At 46.9% G+C, this 19318-nt stretch overlaps 1 protein-coding gene across 7 annotated transcripts in view; it reads left to right on the top strand.

The window, feature by feature from the left end:
- The window catches only part of LOC137525097 (histamine N-methyltransferase A-like), a 345938-nt gene that overhangs the window by 114729 nt on the left and 211891 nt on the right, over nucleotides 1-19318 (top strand). For 2 of the 7 annotated variants that reach the window (XM_068245904.1, XM_068245911.1), the window contains exon 3: nucleotides 11040-11113. The exons of the other annotated variants lie outside the window; for them this stretch is intronic. The gene's annotated coding sequence lies outside the window, so the exon portion shown is untranslated. The remainder of the gene's footprint in view (nucleotides 1-11039; nucleotides 11114-19318) is intronic. 7 annotated transcript variants of the gene reach the window in all.

The raw sequence follows: 19318 nt of genomic DNA, 5'->3' as shown, positions 1-19318 counted from the left end.
CAATTCGGCGCGCGATCTATTAACCATTTTATTTTCTGCTCAATTCTCTCATCTTCCACTTCTTTTTCTTATCTTTTTTACATTGACTTCTATAAGACATCGAGCGGACATCGGACATGTCGGAATTTTATCATTAAAGGCATCTATTAAAACGATTCTTACAAAAAACGTATCACGTAATCCCAGCATAACAGAAAATCTTACAGCAAATTGTATGGTGTGTACTAGGCATTAGATTAGCAGCAGATAGATCATCAGATTGATCTCTGATCTATCTGATGTGTTTAGGAACATTTTTTACTAGGAACAGATTTCCAATAGATTTCAGTATGAAATCTATTGAAAATCGATCTGATGGCATTTGTTTGCCATCAGATTTCCATTAGGTCCAATACAAAATGATAGGCAATCTCAACAGATCCACCTAGATTTTCCATCATGTCAGATCGATTGAAATTGATCAAAATCGGCCGCAAATCGATTGATCGGGCAATCGATTGATTTTGATCGATCGGCCGATAATCGGCTGAGTGTATGGGCCCCTTAAGTGACATTTCTCAGGGTAATCAGGGCAGCTATGGTGCCAATAATCTCCTGTGGTAAAGAGAATGAACAAGAAATGTATTCTATTGTCACACCTTATGGGGTTAATTTGGCTATAAAGCTACGTAACCATGTCGCGATTTTACAAACGATTTTTCACAAGATTTTTTTATGAGCGAAGGTTTACGTATTCTAGCGACGTGGATACGCGTGCGCTATCCAGCAAACGGCTTTCGACGTGCGTCAAGAACGACCATCTTTAAGACCCTCAACAATGCCCACGCAAAGTGCTGCAATCGTTTGACCTTTCGTTCGCGCTTATCATGTGTTCCTGGGGGTCGGAGGATGGATCGGGGAATGCTACTTCGCCGTGCTGCGTCGCTGAGCATCCCCTGATCCAAATAGCAGTGGGTACAAGGGCTGTATCAACAGAAAGCACCGATTCAAATTTTTAGTTCATGTAGCCAATGGAAACTGATTGGTTGCTCTTGGCAACAAGTCAATTTACAATATTCTGTCTTTTTGGGGCATCTGCCTTGATAATTCTGCCCTAGCTGGGGTGTACACACATCCAATTTTGGTTGGCCAATGACTGGCTAATCTTACCACCTCCATGTAGTATGAGAACTTACCTACCGGCCCCCCAGAGAACCCCTTTAATGCCTAGTACACACAATGCAAATTTCCGTCAAATTGTCACTCAAATTGATACTGATCTGATTCCCGATCGTTTTTCTGATTGATTTTGTATAGAAGTGATCAGAAAAAACGATCAGGAATCAGATCGGACCTGTCGGAAATAACGTATTTGACCGTCAATCGGATGGAAAATTACATTGTGTGTACTAAGCATAAAGTGTCCACTAATGATACCGTTTTCAGCAAAGAATCGTCCATGCAATCAGATAGATGCGGTCGGAAATAAAACCTCGTAACACATCGATTATTTCACAATCCATGAACCAATCTGTACTTCCCAAGCATCATGACCGCTTATAAAACCGTTTTTTTTAAAGTAAAGTATCGTCAAACAATTTCCTTTAGAATTTTTCACAGTTGATTTGGGACATCAAATGAGGTTTATTTTCTGCCAATCTGATTGCATTTATTTGATAGCCTGGGCGATTCTTCAAAGAAAATTGCACTGTTAGTGGGCACCAAGGGTTATAGAGCGATATGATGTACAACCCATTCCAGGGCCGGATTTACCATAAGGCACTGTAGACACGTGCCTACAGGCGCCGGATGATGGAGAGGTGCCTCATTCCCTCCTCAAGCACCTCCCTCCCTCCTATCCGATACAGAGTCCTGAGCAGGAGATAAATGAGAGGTTACTCACCTGCTTCTCGGCATTCCACTGATGAGATCTCCCTTCGGGGGTACCACTAACTACTTAACACTGAGGGTACTTCTTGCTCCCTGATGCTATGGGGCACCTGTAGCTAGGACAAGACAAGACAAATAACATTTATATTGCGCTTTTCTCCTTGCGGACTCAAAGCGCCAGAGCAGAGCAGCAGCCACTAGGGCGCGCTCTATTGGCAGTAGCAGTGTAAGGGAGACTTGCCAAAGGTCTCCTACTGAATTAGTGCTGGCTTACTGAACAGGCAGAGCCGAGATTCGAACCCTGGTCGCCTGTGTCAGAGGCAGAACCCTTAACCATTACACCATCAGCCAACTGCTAACTATGATGGGTAAGGGAATACATGCGGTGCAGTTCAGCGGGAGTTTGTAGGTCCATGGAGGGCAAAGTCTAGGGTGTCACAGTAAGGCCCAGTGCACACCGAGCGGTTTTTGGAGCGATCCGCCGGCCGCAACCGCCTATAAAAACGCTTGTCTAATGTATTGCAATGGGATGGTGCACACCGGCGGTTTGCGGTTTTTGCCAAGCCGCAAACGCGCCTCCTGCTGCGCGTTTGCGGATTTCGGAAGCGTTTCGTCCTCAATGTAAAGTATAGGAAAAACGCAAACCGCTCTGAAAAACGCTACTTCAGAGCGGTTTGCCAGGCATTTTTGTTACAGTAGCTGTTCAGTAACAGCTTTTACTGTAACAATATGTGTAATCTGCTACACAAAAACGCATCCAAAACCGCTAGGTATGTTTAGAAAACCTCTCTAAACATACCTAGAATCGCTCTGAAATCAGCTCCCAAAACCGCTAGCATATTGCAGATCTGCTAGCGGTTTTGGTGTGCACTGGGCCTAAGGCCTGAAACACACCAGAGGAGTTTTTCTGAGCGTTTTGAGTTTTTAAATCTGCTGCTAATGTTATCCTATGTGTTTGTGCAAACTGGAGCAATGAGGTTTTGTAAAAAACCCCATAGCATTACATTGGGAAGAGCTTTTAGAGGTTTCAAAACCTCTTCCCAATGTAATGCTATGGTTTTTTTTTACAAAACCTCATTGCTCCAGTGTGCACAGACACATAGGATAACATTAGCAGGAGGTTTCAAAAACTCAAAACGCTCAGAAAAACTCCTCTGGTGTGTTTCAGGCCTAAATCTGTGCCTATAGGCTCCTGTGATGTAAATCCGGGCCTCACCCATTCAGCATAGTAGACGATACTGCATATTATACCACACTGACTGCAGTGCTTTTCAGTAGCTTCCTGCATCTCATATGGGGCTTGATTCAGTAAACGGTGCTAACCCATTTAGCACGCCTAAAGACTTTGGGCGTGATAACCAGGGTGCTAACTGGGTTAGCACCGTTTACTAAATTCACATCGCGCGCAAGGTCCCGCGCGCACAGCGCGGTGTGAGAGAAACGGCACATTGTGGTGCCTTATGGCGACCTTATAGGTGCATCGAGTGCACCGTTTTCGTCGCACCGCGATGCGCCGTTTCGTGCACGCCATGGGACTTTGCGCGCGATGTGAATTTATCACGCCTAAACTAACTTTAGGCATGATATAGGGCTTTTCACAGGCGTGCTAATACTTAGCACGGTTTACTGAATCAAGCCCCTGATGTGAATGGAGCCAGCATTACGGATCAGCCATTATATGCTTATAATCTCTGGCTGTAACTGTTCTCCTCCCCACGTGTTTGTTATGTTTGCTGTAATTGTTCTGCTGCTCACATCCTATTATGTGCTGTATATCTGCACGCTGCTATTGTTCCCTGGCTGTAACGATGTGCTAAGCAATAACTGTGTATTGCAGTGACAGGTGGTCTGAATCCCGACCAGGACACTATCTGCATGTAGTTTGTATATTCTCCCCCTGTTGCATAAGGTTTATTCTGGTAATTCAGTTTCATCCTGCATCCTACATACTGACTAGCTTCCCCCCATATTAGTCCTAAACTGGAGTGCTTCTTAAAGTGGACCTGAACTCTTGCACAGAACAGAAGGGAAACATAGAGAAATGCTCCCTGTATGTATTTAGAGAGTTTAGCCTGTCTAATCCCCCCTTATCTGTGACTAATCACAAGTGTAATTTGATCTCTCATCTGTGTCAGCTCAGAAACCTCTGCAGCCTCGGCAGAGCAACTAATTTGTAAACGCGGGATGCTAACCCTGTGTCTGCTTCCGTGAAAGCGGGAAGTAGACACACTGCAGATTTATTGCAGGATTTCTAACAAAGAAATGTTTTTCTTTAAATATTAGGATGTTGCTTATTATTTAGAGCAGAGAGGAAGTTCTGAGTTCAGGTCCACTTTAACCTGCATTTGATTGGACCCCTGGGATTCGGTGAGGCAGTCTCGGGGTTTGGCAGAGGTGTGTGTGTGTCTGTACAGTAAATATTAATTGAGTTGTTTTTGTGCAACATTCATGTTTTATTGGGTTTGTTCTTTGAACGCAGTGATTTTAAGTGCAAATGATCACTGATGCATGGTTCATTTGATGTGCTAATAATAATTATATATATATATATATATATATATATATATATATATATATATATATATATATATATACTAGTTGACCTAAGCCCATTTAAAAACTGGCTCTAGGTCTCTTTACGCGCCACTGCTGCCAGTCAGTGCGCACGCACCCGCCCGCCGCGTGCACACCTGTCCCCGCCCGTCCGCCCTGCTCCCTGGCCCATCCTCCTGTCCCAACGGTTGACTGCACATGTGCAGTACCAAAAACCACGGACACACAGACAGGAAAAGAGGATGACACAGGGACCGTTAGGAGGGTTAGGGTTACGCCAGGGTTTGGTGAATGTACGTATGAAACTTGGGGGGTCTCGTACCGCCAATACTGCCCGGGATTGTAGTGGGACATTAGATTGTGAGCCCTGCTGGGACACACAGATGTAAAACTTTTGACGTTGGGAATGTTTGTGATGGTTTGGCCCTCCATGTGACGCCTGGCCAGGAATTCCCTGTCTCCTGTGTCTGCTACATGACAGGCAATCAGGCCTGGCAGGTTTTTATGGCCAAATCCTTTGTCCCTGGGTCCTCCTGCCTCTCCTCTGACTGACTTCCCTCTCCAAAAGGCGAACTAGCATGAGGTTTTATTGACGCGCTGACAAGACTTTTTTTTTTAATTATTTTTTATTTATATAGCGCCTACATGTTCTGTAGAGCTGTACATAGTACAACACAAATAGTATTGAGCATAGATACATGAGAAGTTCAAAACTCTGTACAATCAGGATATCCATTATCCACCAATACAAGTACAAATACATTCACAACTTTTGTGTGATTTAAAGAAAACCTGTAACGACAAAAAGTTCCGCTGGGGAGTACTCACCTCGGATGGGGGAAGCCTCTGGATCCTATCGAGGCTTCCCCCGTCCTCCTGTGTCCCACGGCGGTCTCACTCTGGCCCTCCGAACAGCGGGGATGTAAATATTTACCTTCCCGGTTCCAGCGCAGGCGCAGTATCGGCTCTCTGTTCGGAGATAGGCGGAAATAGCCGATTGCTGTCGGTCCACTCTACTGCGCAGGCACAAGTCTCCTGCGCCTGCGCAGTAGAGCGGACCCGACAGAGATCGGCTATTTCTGTCTATCTCCGTGCTGAGAGCAGTAACAACGCCCCCGCTGGAGCCGGGAAGGTAAATATAGCAAGCCTTGTCAGCCTTGTCGAGCCCGGATTCCGGGACACTTCGGGGGAGCCAGCGCTGGACTGCCTGCAGCTACAGGGAAGGGGGAAGCCTCATTGGGATCCTGAGGCTTCCCCCTCCCGAGGTGAGTACCCCCCAGGGGAACTTTTTTTTGTTACAGGCTCTCTTTAAAGAGAACCCGAGGTCAGAGGGATAAGGAGGCTGAAATGTTTATTTCATTTTAAATAATGCACATTGCCTGGCCGTCCTGCTGACCCTCTGCCTCTAAATAAAGCCTTGTTCACATTATAAATCGCAAGCGCTGAGCGATTTTGTGAGTGCTTTTTAAAACGCTTTTTCCTGCGCTTTGTTAAGTGCTTTTGTCCGGCGATTTGAGTTTTCCCACTTCTACCCTGCCCACATCAATGCAAATCTTCTGTCCTGTCTTTTACAGTAGAATCAAAATATTTTAGGCAAAAATCGATGAACAATCAGACATGTTGGGGCAGTTTTGGAAAAGTCATCCTTCACAGCAGAGCGTTGCGGTGTGGTAAAACCGGTGCAATGTAACGCAGCTTTCTGTGCTGCAATGCACCACCTGTGCGACGCTCACGGTGCAGTGGGTGAGGTAGAACACTGTACGGCATCTATTATAGTAAGGGGGTGGATGTCACTGTAACATTGGAATATATACAACTTCTATGTTCGGTATAGAGCCATCTCCGGACAGACATGGCCGCCACGCTGAGGAGCAGCTACAGGTTGGGACTTGTACCCACTAGAGCTGTAGGATCTGTACATGTCCATTCCAGATACTTACATTTTGTGTATTAGATCTGTCCCTCAGCCTCACATGAAACTAGTGGGCAATGGGCATAGAAAGGGACAGTGTGAAAGGGGCAGTGACTTTGTTTTAGGTCATCTGTACACTATTGTCATTGAAATCAGCTCCCACCGGGAGGCATCAATAGCTGTGAATTAGTCAGATGGGCTCTGCAGGACTCTTAACTCCTTTAGATCTCTTTTCACCAAAGAGCAGTAACATCTGGAGAGTTTTTGTCTATCAGTTTCTGTCACCCTTTAGGGATCCATCACTAATTGATCATTAGGGTGACAGAATGACCAGTGTACAGACATGCCCCTTGTCTGTAGCCCAGCAGTGTGTTCTGTTCTATGGAGAGGGGAGGGACGGCTGGGTAAAAGCGAGCAGGGTTCTGTGGCTCGGTCAACAACACGCTCCTTCATCGTCAGTTATCATTTCGGTTAGTATTGATTTATATAGCACCAGCATCTTCCGTGGCGCTGTACAATAGCATACAGGGTGTAACAATACAAAACAAACAGCACGGTGGGGTAGTGGTTAGCGCTCTCGCGTTGCAGCGCTGGGTACCCGCTTCGAATCCCGGCCATGGCACTATCTGCACGAAGTTGTATATTCTCCCCGTGTCGGTGTGGGTTTCCTCCGGGCACTCCGGTTTCTTCCAACATCCCAAAAACACATACACCACAGGATATAGACATATGACTATGGTAGGGGTTAGATTGTGAGCCCCTCTGAGGGGCAGTTAAGTGACAAGACAATATACTCTGTACAGCGCTGCGGAAGATGTTGGCGCTATATAAATACTAAATAATAATTATCATAGCCAGGACAAGGTCCTCCAGCACCCAAGGCTGAGATACTAAAGTGTTCCCCCCCATCCCTCCCACCCCAGCCGTCACACACTGATTGCTATTAGACTAAGAGTAGCCCCAGGGCCCCCAACCACCCCAACACCTTAATCTCTAGTTATCTGGCTTGCAGTCACTGCCATCTATACCCTTTTCTTATTTCTCCCTGTTTCAAACACAATAGGGGAATGATAGCTGAGTGAGTTGTGCGCCCTCCTACACTGTGCCCTGAGGCTGGAGCCTCTCTCGCCTCTACCTCGGCCCAGCCCTGATAATTATACAATACAAGACAATGGTGGATTACAGCTGATGCAATGAACAATGAGTTGGCAGATCACTGAAGGTGGCCATACAGCTGTAGATTTGGTGGCCGATCAACCATCTGATAATTTATTATCGAATCAGATGAAAAATGCCAAATGCAGGCCCGATCGATGGTGTGACCAATTTTGGACTGAAATTGGTCACATGTGATCGATCGGACGTGCTGCAAGATGTCGGGCCGACATGCTTGATTGGTTGCACAGCGGTAACGACTATCCTCCCCTCACATCCTTCACTCCTACTACCACCGAGGAAGTCAACCACCTACTGCAGACTTCCCATACCACTACCTCCCCCCTTGACCCCATCCCTTCTGATTTACTTCAGCCTCACTTCACGGAATTGGCCCCAGTCCTCACTACCCTGTTCAACCTCTCCCTATCCACAGGCACCTTCCCCTCAGACTTCAAGCAGGCCACTGTACTACCCCTGCTCAAGAAACCCTCCCTCGACCCCTCGCTACCCTCCAACTACCGTCCTATCTCCCTCCTCCCCTTTGCCTCAAAAGTCCTTGAGCGTCTGGTTCACAAACGCCTGACCCAGTACCTCAATGCCAACTCACTGCTAGACCCACTCCAATCTGGATTTCGGCCTGCCCACTCAACCGAAACTGCTCTCACCAAAGTGGTCAACGACCTTGCCTTAGCTAAAGCTGAAGGTAAATACTCCATTCTCCTCCTCCTCCTTGACCTGTCAGCAGCTTTTGACACACTAGATCATCCCCTACTCCTCCAGTCCCTCCAGTCCTTGGGCATTCACGATCTCGCCCTGTCCTGGCTTTCATCCTACCTCTCCAACCGCTCCTTCACGACCGCCTTCAATGAGTCCTTGTCCACCCCCAACCACCTCTCGGTGGGAGTCCCCCAAGGTTCGGTTCTTGGCCCCCTACTGTTCACCCTGTACACATCCTCCATTGGCAAGGTTATCTCCTCCATGGGTTTTAACTATCATCTGTATGCAGATGACACCCAGATCTACCTCCACACCCCTGACATATCCACCACTACCATGGACAAGGTCTCCTCCTGCCTATCAGCCATCTCCTCCTGGATGTCCGCTAGGTTCCTGAAACTAAATCTAGACAAAATGGAATTTATGATCTTCCCACCCCGGCCACCCACGAACCTCCCAGATGTGCATGTCACTATTAACCACACTACCATTCGCCCTACCTCTCAAGCCCGCTGTCTGGGTGTCACCCTGGAGTCCGCACTCTCCTTCACTTCCCACATCCAAAACCTCACAAAGTCCTGCAACTTCCACCTTCGTAACATCTGTAAGATTCGCCCTTTCCTGACCTCTGCCACCACCAAACTCCTCATCCATGCCCTCATAATTCCCCGCCTTGACTACTGCAATGCCCTGCTGTCTGGTCTCCCTATGACCCGAACAGCCCCACTGCAGTCCATCATGAATGCGGCAGCCAGAATTATCCACTGCTCCCATCGCTCCACCACGGCAGATCCCCTCCTAGAATCCCTCCACTGGCTTCCTATCCAGTCCAGAATACGATTCAAGATACTGTGTCTGACCTACAAATCTGTCCACAAAACCTGTCCAACCTACATTTCCGATCTTATTCAGAGGTACACACCTAGCCGCTCACTCCGCTCTTCCAATGAACTTCGCCTAACCGCCCCCGCATCACCCAGTCCCATGCACGCCTCCAGGACTTCTCAAGAGCTGCTCCAACACTATGGAACTTCCTACCTCCACCCATTAGGGCAGCCCCCTCCTTCAACATCTTCAAGAAAGCCCTCAAAACTCACCTTTTCACTCTGGCCTACTACCCCTCACAAGTGCTCTAAACCTACAGCTGAACTCTGGTCCCCTACCGTTCGTGTCCTTACCTCTCCCTCTAGATTGTAAGCCTTTGGGCAGGCACCTCCTTCTTTTGTGTCCTACCTGATCTTGCACCTCCATTACTGTGCACCCATGCTATGCATTTTAGTGAACCTAACTTGCCTAATCTCCATGCTCCTCCCAGTGACTGACTAAGCATTACCTTGTACTCATACTGTGCTGTGTGATCTGGTTTTCTTGTATTCCTGTATTCCTATATTGCTGTATGTCACCCCTAAATATTGTCTGTAACCTAAATTAATGTTCAGCGCTGCGTAATATGTTGGCGCTTTATAAATACAATAAATAAATAAATAATATGAGAAATCCAGCCAAAAACCAATGGGAAGGAATATTGGACATGTCGGAAATCATCTATCGAGCCCATCTATCGGGTATAAAAATGTATGGTGTATTCCCAGCATTACGAATAGAAAACTATATTCACCTCTGAGTGTTATCTGTACACTTCTCTTTACCCCTCATCACCTGTGTCTGATAAATCCTCTGGATAATGAAGTTGTGAGTGGGGCTTTGCAGAGAATTAGGGAGAGTTCATTACACCACCGGTATCAGTTAAGGGGTGCTGAATATTGATGTGATCATGATGAACAGATGATTTGGAGTGATGGGAAAATGATCACGTAACTGCTGAAGTCACCTAATCTCTATATGTTGTCAGCTTTGAATGTAAAGCTTCCATCATCTCCATCTCAGTCCTGCCTGCCTCACATTACTGTGTGCTGTTTGCTGTTTAAACACTTGTGTTGTTGACCTACTCCTGACAGATATCTCTGGGAGGGGGCTGTGCATTGGATAGACCAAAACATCTCAAGGCCACATGAAGGTGACGGGTGGGGGTGATGTCTGTTACCTGCCGGAGGCACACTCTGCTGCTCAGTGAAGCTACTCCACCATTAAAGTGAATCTGAAGCCTTTTTTAAAATAAAAAACACTTAACTTACCGAAGGAGAGGGAAAGCTCTGGGTCCCAATGGCCTCAATTCACTAAGCTTAACTCCTGTCTTTAGTATCTCTTCTGAGCTGTTTTACAGTTATCACAATTATATCACCATGGTGGTAACTGTAAAACAGCTCAGAAGAGTTATTAAAGACAGGAGTTAAGCTTAGTGAATTGAGGCCTATGAGTCTTCCCGTTCTCCTCCCGGTGTCCTCGTTCCCTTGCTGGCTCCACGGTTTGAATCTCTCACCACGGGAGACTTCAGCAGTCTTCGGAAGCGCTCGGGCTTCTGAAGACTGGCGGCTCTGTGCTGCACACATGCGAGTCTGCCAGAGAGGCGATCACACGTGCGCAGTACGGGGCGGCCTGTCTTTGGAAGCTTCCGAAAGGCTTTCGTAGTCTTCTCAACCCAGAAGAGAGCAGTCGTGCTAACGAGGGAGCCTGCGGGGGAATGCCGGCACCGAAAGGAGAACAGGAAGGCTCATTAGGGCCCAGAGCCTTCCCCCTCATTAGTGAGTATCTTATGCAGGAGAACAGAGGCGCCAAAAGGATAAAAGGAAGCTAAATGAGCTTAAAAACCAAATTCTTGGTAAATAGAGGAGGTAGTGGTGGACTTACCTCCTCCAAGTAGACACACAACGACTGTAGTAAAGACAGTCAATATATTTTATGAACTTCAAATATGCAACGTGTTTCGCAGGTTTGATCCCGCTTCATCAGGCAATAACAACGGAGCAATAGCATATGTGGTCAGTAGAAGAGCCAGGCACCTCTGTGAGTATCTGTTTTTTTATTTTTAAAAGGCTTTAGACTATATGCTCTATAATCTGCCCCCTGCACCTTTCAGGGTTTCTTTTGGCTGATTTTGTACACAAATCTGCACTTCATATGACCCTGCGACAGAGTTTGCCGACAGGGTCATATGCATAGGCCCGCGGAAATTTGGACACCTGCAGCTAATGGACTATTTGGCCGCCCCATAGGCACTAATATAAAATATCGGCTATTGGGGGCTAAAAGAAGAAATTTGGGTGCCTGCTATATATCGGGCCCGTCCAAGCAAAATCCTTTGTTTTGAGAGTTAGCGTTTTGAAAAATATTGTTTACATTTTTTTGACAATTATCAATTTGTAAATTATTTTTGTTTTTTAATTTTTTTTTGATCATTTTGAAATTTTGAGAATTATAACTTTGTAATTTTTCATTTTAAAATGTATTATCTTAGAGATGTATCGCTTTTAGCATTTATGTTTTTTGCAATGGAGAAAAGGGGTTTTAGGGCTAGGCGTCAGGAAGGGGGTCTTAGGGTTAGGCACCACGGGGGGGGGGGGGGGATTCTTAGGGTTAGGCACCACTGGGGGGGGGGTCTTAGGGTTAGGCACCACTGGGGGGGGGGATTCTTAGGGTTAGGCACCACTGGGGGGGGATTCTTAGGGTTAGGCACCACTGGGGGGGGGGTCTTAGGGTTAGGCACCACTGGGGGGGGGTCTTAGGGTCAGGCACCACTGGGGGGGGGGGGGGGGGTCTTAAGGTTACGCAGGCACCACGGGGGGGGGGGGGGTCTTAGGGTCAGGCACCACCAGGGGAGGGTCCTGTGTAGGGTTGGGTTTAGTTGTAGTAAAATATCGGTAATATTTTCCATTGTTTTACTATGCTCATTATGATTGTGAATACAGTATATTTTTGTTTTCATTGTTATAGACAATATTTTGCCTTTTTTAATACCGTTATTTTAACGTATTTATTATTCTATCCCAGATAAAGATGAAGAAATGATAATAAAATTGTTATAGACAATATTTTAAAATTTCGGCTATAGCCGTGCTCTTTTTCCTGGTGCCCTTATTTGATGTATGCTCCACAAACAGCCTAAGAAGTTGGCCTTCACCACTGTAAATACTGCCGGCGATTTGTGCTGGTTGGTTGAGACTTCTGGTTAGTTGAGTTTCCAATTCTCAAAACTCCTGTGTTTTGTGATTCCGGTCAAATTGCTTCTGGTGGAAAAGGGCCATGACTGGCGCCTGTAGCAGATATTGGATGGCACTGACTCTCCCTTGTAGCAGATGTTAAGACGCACCAAGGGGTACAGACTGGTATTTGCGACTAACTCTAAATGGCACTGAGAGACACTGACTGGCACTTGTATCAGATGTTAACTAGGAATGAGAAATGCTTACTGCAACTTATAGGAGACATCTAACACTGACATCTACTGACTGGCACTGCAAGACACTAACTGGCATTTGTATCAGATGTTGTCTGGCTCTGAAAGACACTGACACTTATAGCCGACATCTGGCACTGACTGGTGCATATAACAGACATCTGGGACTGACAGGCACTGACTGGTGCTTATAGCGGGCATCTGGCACTGACTGGTGCTTATAGCAGACATCTGGTACTGACAGGCACTGACTGGTGTTTATAGCAGACATCTGGTACTGACAGGCACTGACTGGTGTTTATAGCAGACATCTGGTACTGACAGGCACTGACTGGTGTTTATAGCAGACATCTGGTACTGACAGGCACTGACTGGTGCTTATAGCAGACATCTGGTACTGACAGGCATTGACTGGTGCTTATAGCAGACATCTGGCACTGACTGGTGCTTATAGCAGACATCTGGCACTGACGGGTGCTTGTAGCAGACATCTGGTACTGACAGGCACTGACTGGTGCTTATATAGCAGACATCTGCACTGACGGGTGCTTATAACAGACATCTGGCACTGACTGGTGCTTATAGCAGACATCTAGTACTGAAAGACACTGACTGGTGCTTATAGCAGACATCTGGCACTGACAGACACTGACTGGTGCTTATAGCAGACATCTGGCACTGAAAGACACTGACTGGTGCTTATATAGCAGACATCTGGTACTGACTGGTGCTTATAGCAGACATCTGGCACTGACAGACACTGACTGGTGCTTATAGCAGACATCTGGCACTGACAGACACTGACTGGTGCTTATAGCAGACATCTGGCACTGACAGACACTGACTGGTGCTTATAGCAGACATTTGGTACTGACAGACACTGACTGGTGCTTATAGCAGACTTCTGGCACTGACAGACACTGACTGGTGCTTATAGCAGACATCTGGCACGGACAGACACTGACTGGTGCTTATAGCAGACATCTGGCACGGACAGACACTGACTGGTGCTTATAGCAGACATTTGGCACTGACAGACACTGACTGGTGCTTATAGCAGACATTTGACACTGACTGGTGCTTATAGCAGACATTTGGTACTGACAGACACTGACTGGTGCTTATAGCAGACTTCTGGCACTGACAGACACTGACTGGTGCTTATAGCAGACATTTGGCACTGACAGACACTGACTGGTGCTTATAGCAGACATCTGGCACTGACAGACACTGACTGGTGCTTATAGCAGACATTTGGCACTGACTGGTGCTTATAGCAGACATTTGGCACTGACAGACACTGACTGGTGCTTATAGCAGACTTCTGGCACTGACAGACACTGACTGGTGCTTATAGCAGACATCTGGCACGGACAGACACTGACTGGTGCTTATAGCAGACATTTGGCACTGACAGACACTGACTGGTGCTTATAGCAGACATTTGACACTGACTGGTGCTTATAGCAGACATTTGGCACTGACAGACACTGACTGGTGCTTATAGCAGACATTTGGCAGTGACAGACACTGACTGGTGCTTATAGCAGACATTTGGCACTGGCAGACACTGACTGGTGCTTATAGCAGACATTTGGCACTGACAGACACTGACTGGTGTTTATTGCAGACATCTGGCACTGGCAGGCACTGACTGGTGCTTATAGCAGACTTCTGGCACTGACAGACACTGACTGGTGCTTATAGCAGACATTTGGCACTGACAGACACTGACTGGTGCATATAGCAGACATCTGGCACCGACAGACACTGACTGGTGCTTATAGCAGACTTCTGGCACTGACAGACACTGACTGGTGCTTATAGCAGACATTTGACACTGACTGGTGCTTATAGCAGACATTTGGCACTGACAGACACTGACTGGTGCTTATAGCAGACTTCTGGCACTGACAGACACTGACTGGTGCTTATAGCAGACATCTGGCACGGACAGACACTGACTGGTGCTTATAGCAGACATTTGGCACTGACAGACACTGACTGGTGCTTATAGCAGACATTTGACACTGACTGGTGCTTATAGCAGACATTTGGCAGTGACAGACACTGACTGGTGCTTATAGCAGACATCTGGCAGTGACAGACACTGACTGGTGCTTATAGCAGACATTTGGCACTGGCAGACACTGACTGGTGCTTATAGCAGACATTTGGCACTGACAGACACTGACTGGTGTTTATTGCAGACATTTGGCACTGGCAGACACTGACTGGTGCTTATAGCAGACATTTGGCACTGACAGACACTGACTGGTGTTTATTGCAGACATCTGGCACTGGCAGGCACTGACTGGTGCTTATAGCAGACTTCTGGCACTGACAGACACTGACTGGTGCTTATAGCAGACATTTGGCACTGACAGACACTGACTGGTGCATATAGCAGACATCTGGCACTGACAGACACTGACTGGTGCTTATAGCAGACTTCTGGCACTGACAGACACTGACTGGTGCTTATAGCAGACATCTGGCACTGACTGGCACTGACTGGTGCGTATAGCAGACTTCTGGCACTGACAGGCACTGACTGGTGCTTATAGCAGACATTTGGCACTGACAGACACTGACTGGTGCTTATAGCAGACATCTGGCACTGACTGGCACTGACTGGTGCGTATAGCAGACTTCTGACACTGACAGGCACTGACTGGTGCTTATAGCAGACTTCTGGCACTGACAGACACTGACTGGTGCTTATAGCAGACATTTGGCACTGACAGACACTGACTGGTGCTTATATCAGGCACTGATTGGCATTCCCTCATTTTACATTCCCTCCAAACAGAGGGTATTTAAACCTTTTGTGTGCGAGCTGGCGGCGTTATCTAAAGAAGGCGTGGAACGCCGAAACGCGTAATAACGCCACCAGCACACGTTTTATCCCTTGGGGGAGCATCAGTTTGAAGTGCACTCACCAAGGCATGATTTTAAGGCTGTAAAGCCTGACTACAAGCTCATATTCTACTTGCATCTAGTAAGCGAATTTTTATTTTGCGCAATTTGTTTTAATAAAGCGGTATCACACTATGGAGCACTCCTCCTTCTCTATTTTTGTTTTCTCGACTAAGCCTTTCTGACAGCCGGGCTTCAAAGGAGCAGCTAAAGTGTGATCCAATTCAGCCATCTCTGATCACCGCCCTAGCAGCGCAAGATTACACATCCTTTACTGATTGGCATTTGTAGCAGAGGCTGACTGTCATTGAGAGACAAAGATTGGGGCTTGCAGTGTAGGCTTCAAGTAGTCTCTTTGACAGACATTTTCTTTAACCACTTAAGGACTGCGGTGTGACTTAAGGACCCCTAGTGACCAGGCCATTTTTACTTATTTGGCCCACTGCAGCTTTAAAGGGGAACTGAAGAGAGAGGTATATGGAGGCTGTCATGTTTATTTCCTTTTAATCAATACCAGTTGCCTGGCAGCCCTGCTGGTCTATTTCTCTGCAGTAGTATCTGATTAAAACCAGTAACAAGCATGCAGCTAGTCTTGTCAGATCAGACTTATAAGTCTGAACTACTGAAACACCTGATCTGCTGCACGCTTGTTCAGGGGCTATGGCTAATAGTATTAGAGGCAGAGGATCAGCAGGGCTGCCAGGCAACTGGTATTGCTTAAAAGGAAATAAACATGACAGCCTCCATATACCTCTCTCTTCAGTTCCCCTTTAAGGCCAAGCTGCAGGGCTGCACAGCACTGCACACAAGTAATTCCCTGCTGTCTGCTATAAGCACTGACTGGTGCTTATAGCAGACATCTGGTACTGACTGGTGCTTATAGCAGACATCTGGCACTGACTGGTGCTTATAGCAGACATCTAGTACTGAAAGACACTGACTGGTGCTTATAGCAGACATCTGGCACTGACAGACACTGACTGGTGCTTATAGCAGACATCTGGCACTGAAAGACACTGACTGGTGCTTATATAGCAGACATCTGGTACTGACTGGTGCTTATAGCAGACATCTGGCACTGACAGACACTGACTGGTGCTTATAGCAGACATCTGGCACTGACAGACACTGACTGGTGCTTATAGCAGACATTTGGCACTGACAGACACTGACTGGTGCTTATAGCAGACTTCTGGCACTGACAGACACTGACTGGTGCTTATAGCAGACATCTGGCACGGACAGACACTGACTGGTGCTTATAGCAGACATTTGGCACTGACAGACACTGACTGGTGCTTATAGCAGACATTTGACACTGACTGGTGCTTATAGCAGACATTTGGCACTGACAGACACTGACTGGTGCTTATAGCAGACATTTGGCAGTGACAGACACTGACTGGTGCTTATAGCAGACATCTGGCACTGACAGACACTGACTGGTGCTTATAGCAGACATTTGGCACTGGCAGACACTGACTGGTGCTTATAGCAGACATTTGGCACTGACAGACACTGACTGGTGTTTATTGCAGACATCTGGCACTGGCAGGCACTGACTGGTGCTTATAGCAGACTTCTGGCACTGACAGACACTGACTGGTGCTTATAGCAGACATTTGGCACTGACAGACACTGACTGGTGCATATAGCAGACATCTGGCACTGACAGACACTGACTGGTGCTTATATCAGACTTCTGGCACTGACAGACACTGACTGGTGCTTATAGCAGACATTTGGCACTGACAGACACTGACTGGTGCTTATAGCAGACATCTGGCACTGACTGGTGCGTATAGCAGACTTCTGGCACTGACAGGCACTGACTGGTGCTTATAGCAGACATTTGGCACTGACAGACACTGACTGGTGCTTATAGCAGACATCTGGCACTGACTGGCACTGACTGGTGCGTATAGCAGACTTCTGGCACTGACAGGCACTGACTGGTGCTTATAGCAGACTTCTGGCACTGACAGACACTGACTGGTGCTTATAGCAGACATTTGGCACTGACAGACACTGACTGGTGCTTATATCAGGCACTGATTGGCATTCCCTCATTTTACATTCCCTCCAAACAGAGGGTATTTAAACCTTTTGTGTGCGAGCTGGCGGCGTTATCTAAAGAAGGCGTGGAACGCCGAAACGCGTAATAACGCCACCAGCACACGTTTTATCCCTTGGGGGAGCATCAGTTTGAAGTGCACTCACCAAGGCATGATTTTAAGGCTGTAAAGCCTGACTACAAGCTCATATTCTACTTGCATCTAGTAAGCGAATTTTTATTTTGCGCAATTTGTTTTAATAAAGCGGTATCACACTATGGAGCACTCCTCCTTCTCTATTTTTGTTTTCTCGACTAAGCCTTTCTGACAGCCGGGCTTCAAAGGAGCAGCTAAAGTGTGATCCAATTCAGCCATCTCTGATCACCGCCCTAGCAGCGCAAGATTACACATCCTTTACTGATTGGCATTTGTAGCAGAGGCTGCTGTCATTGAGAGACAAAGATTGGGGCTTGCAGTGTAGGCTTCAAGTAGTCTCTTTGACAGACATTTTCTTTAACCACTTAAGGACTGCGGTGTGACTTAAGGACCCCTAGTGACCAGGCCATTTTTACTTATTTGGCCCACTGCAGCTTTAAAGGGGAACTGAAGAGAGAGGTATATGGAGGCTGTCATGTTTATTTCCTTTTAATCAATACCAGTTGCCTGGCAGCCCTGCTGGTCTATTTCTCTGCAGTAGTATCTGATTAAAACCAGTAACAAGCATGCAGCTAGTCTTGTCAGATCTGACTTATAAGTCTGAACTACTGAAACACCTGATCTGCTGCACGCTTGTTCAGGGGCTATGGCTAATAGTATTAGAGGCAGAGGATCAGCAGGGCTGCCAGGCAACTGGTATTGTCTAAAAGGAAATAAACATGACAGCCTCCATATACCTCTCTCTTCAGTTCCCCTTTAAGGCCAAGCTGCAGGGCTGCACAGCACTGCACACAAGTAATTCCCCCCTCCTTTTCCCCCCACCAACAGAGCTCTCTGTTGGTGGGGTCTGATCGCCCCCACACTGTTTATTTTTTTTTTAAATCAATATTTATATAAACTATTTTTAAATAAATTTTTTTTTTTATTTCCCCCCATTCCACTCCCTCCCTTCCCCCAGCCAGCCAATCACACGATCGGCTCTCATAGGCTTTAGGCTATGAGAGCCGATCGCTTCCCTGTGTCCCAGGGGGACAGCCGTGTCACACGGCTGTCCCCAGTACAGCGCTGCTGCCGATCACAGCGCTGTACAAAGTAATTAGACGGCGAAGCCGCCGTCTAACAGTCTCCCGAGCGGCGATTGCCACTTGTAGACTGAAGGCAGGGCGGAGCTCCGCCCCCCAAACATGAGATGCGCACGCATCCTGTGCGCGATCTCCTGCTTGCCCCATAGAAGACCGTTCATGCCAATGGGCGTGGAGCAGTCGGCAACAGGTTAACTTTTATCACTAGTAAATTACAACAAAAATAAGTGCCAGTTAATGTTATTTATAGATTTGGTGCTGGTGGCTGAGGTACTTATGCTGGATTCTGGGGGTGGATTTAGCAATCCCCCTCCCCCATATACCACTTCCTGATAAACAATACTAACTTCCCACTTATAATAATACCCAAGTGCCTCATTTAGCAGAGCCATGATGGCAGAAAGTGTCTCACTGCAGTATTGTTGCCTTCAGCCTATTCTTGACATCTGAATTTTATTGCATGTTTAATAAATGAGCTACTTTTCATTAAAACGGTGCAGCTGATACGTGTTTTCACTGCAGTATTAAAAATGTCCCCATGCATGTACTTGTGTGCAACTGCCTGATCTCATGTTACGCACGTGATAGCTAAAATATGTTATCA

This window comes from Hyperolius riggenbachi, chromosome 7 (assembly GCF_040937935.1).
Source record: "Hyperolius riggenbachi isolate aHypRig1 chromosome 7, aHypRig1.pri, whole genome shotgun sequence".
Lineage (NCBI taxonomy): Eukaryota > Metazoa > Chordata > Amphibia > Anura > Hyperoliidae > Hyperolius > Hyperolius riggenbachi.
This window is presented reverse-complemented; position numbering and strand designations above follow the sequence as displayed.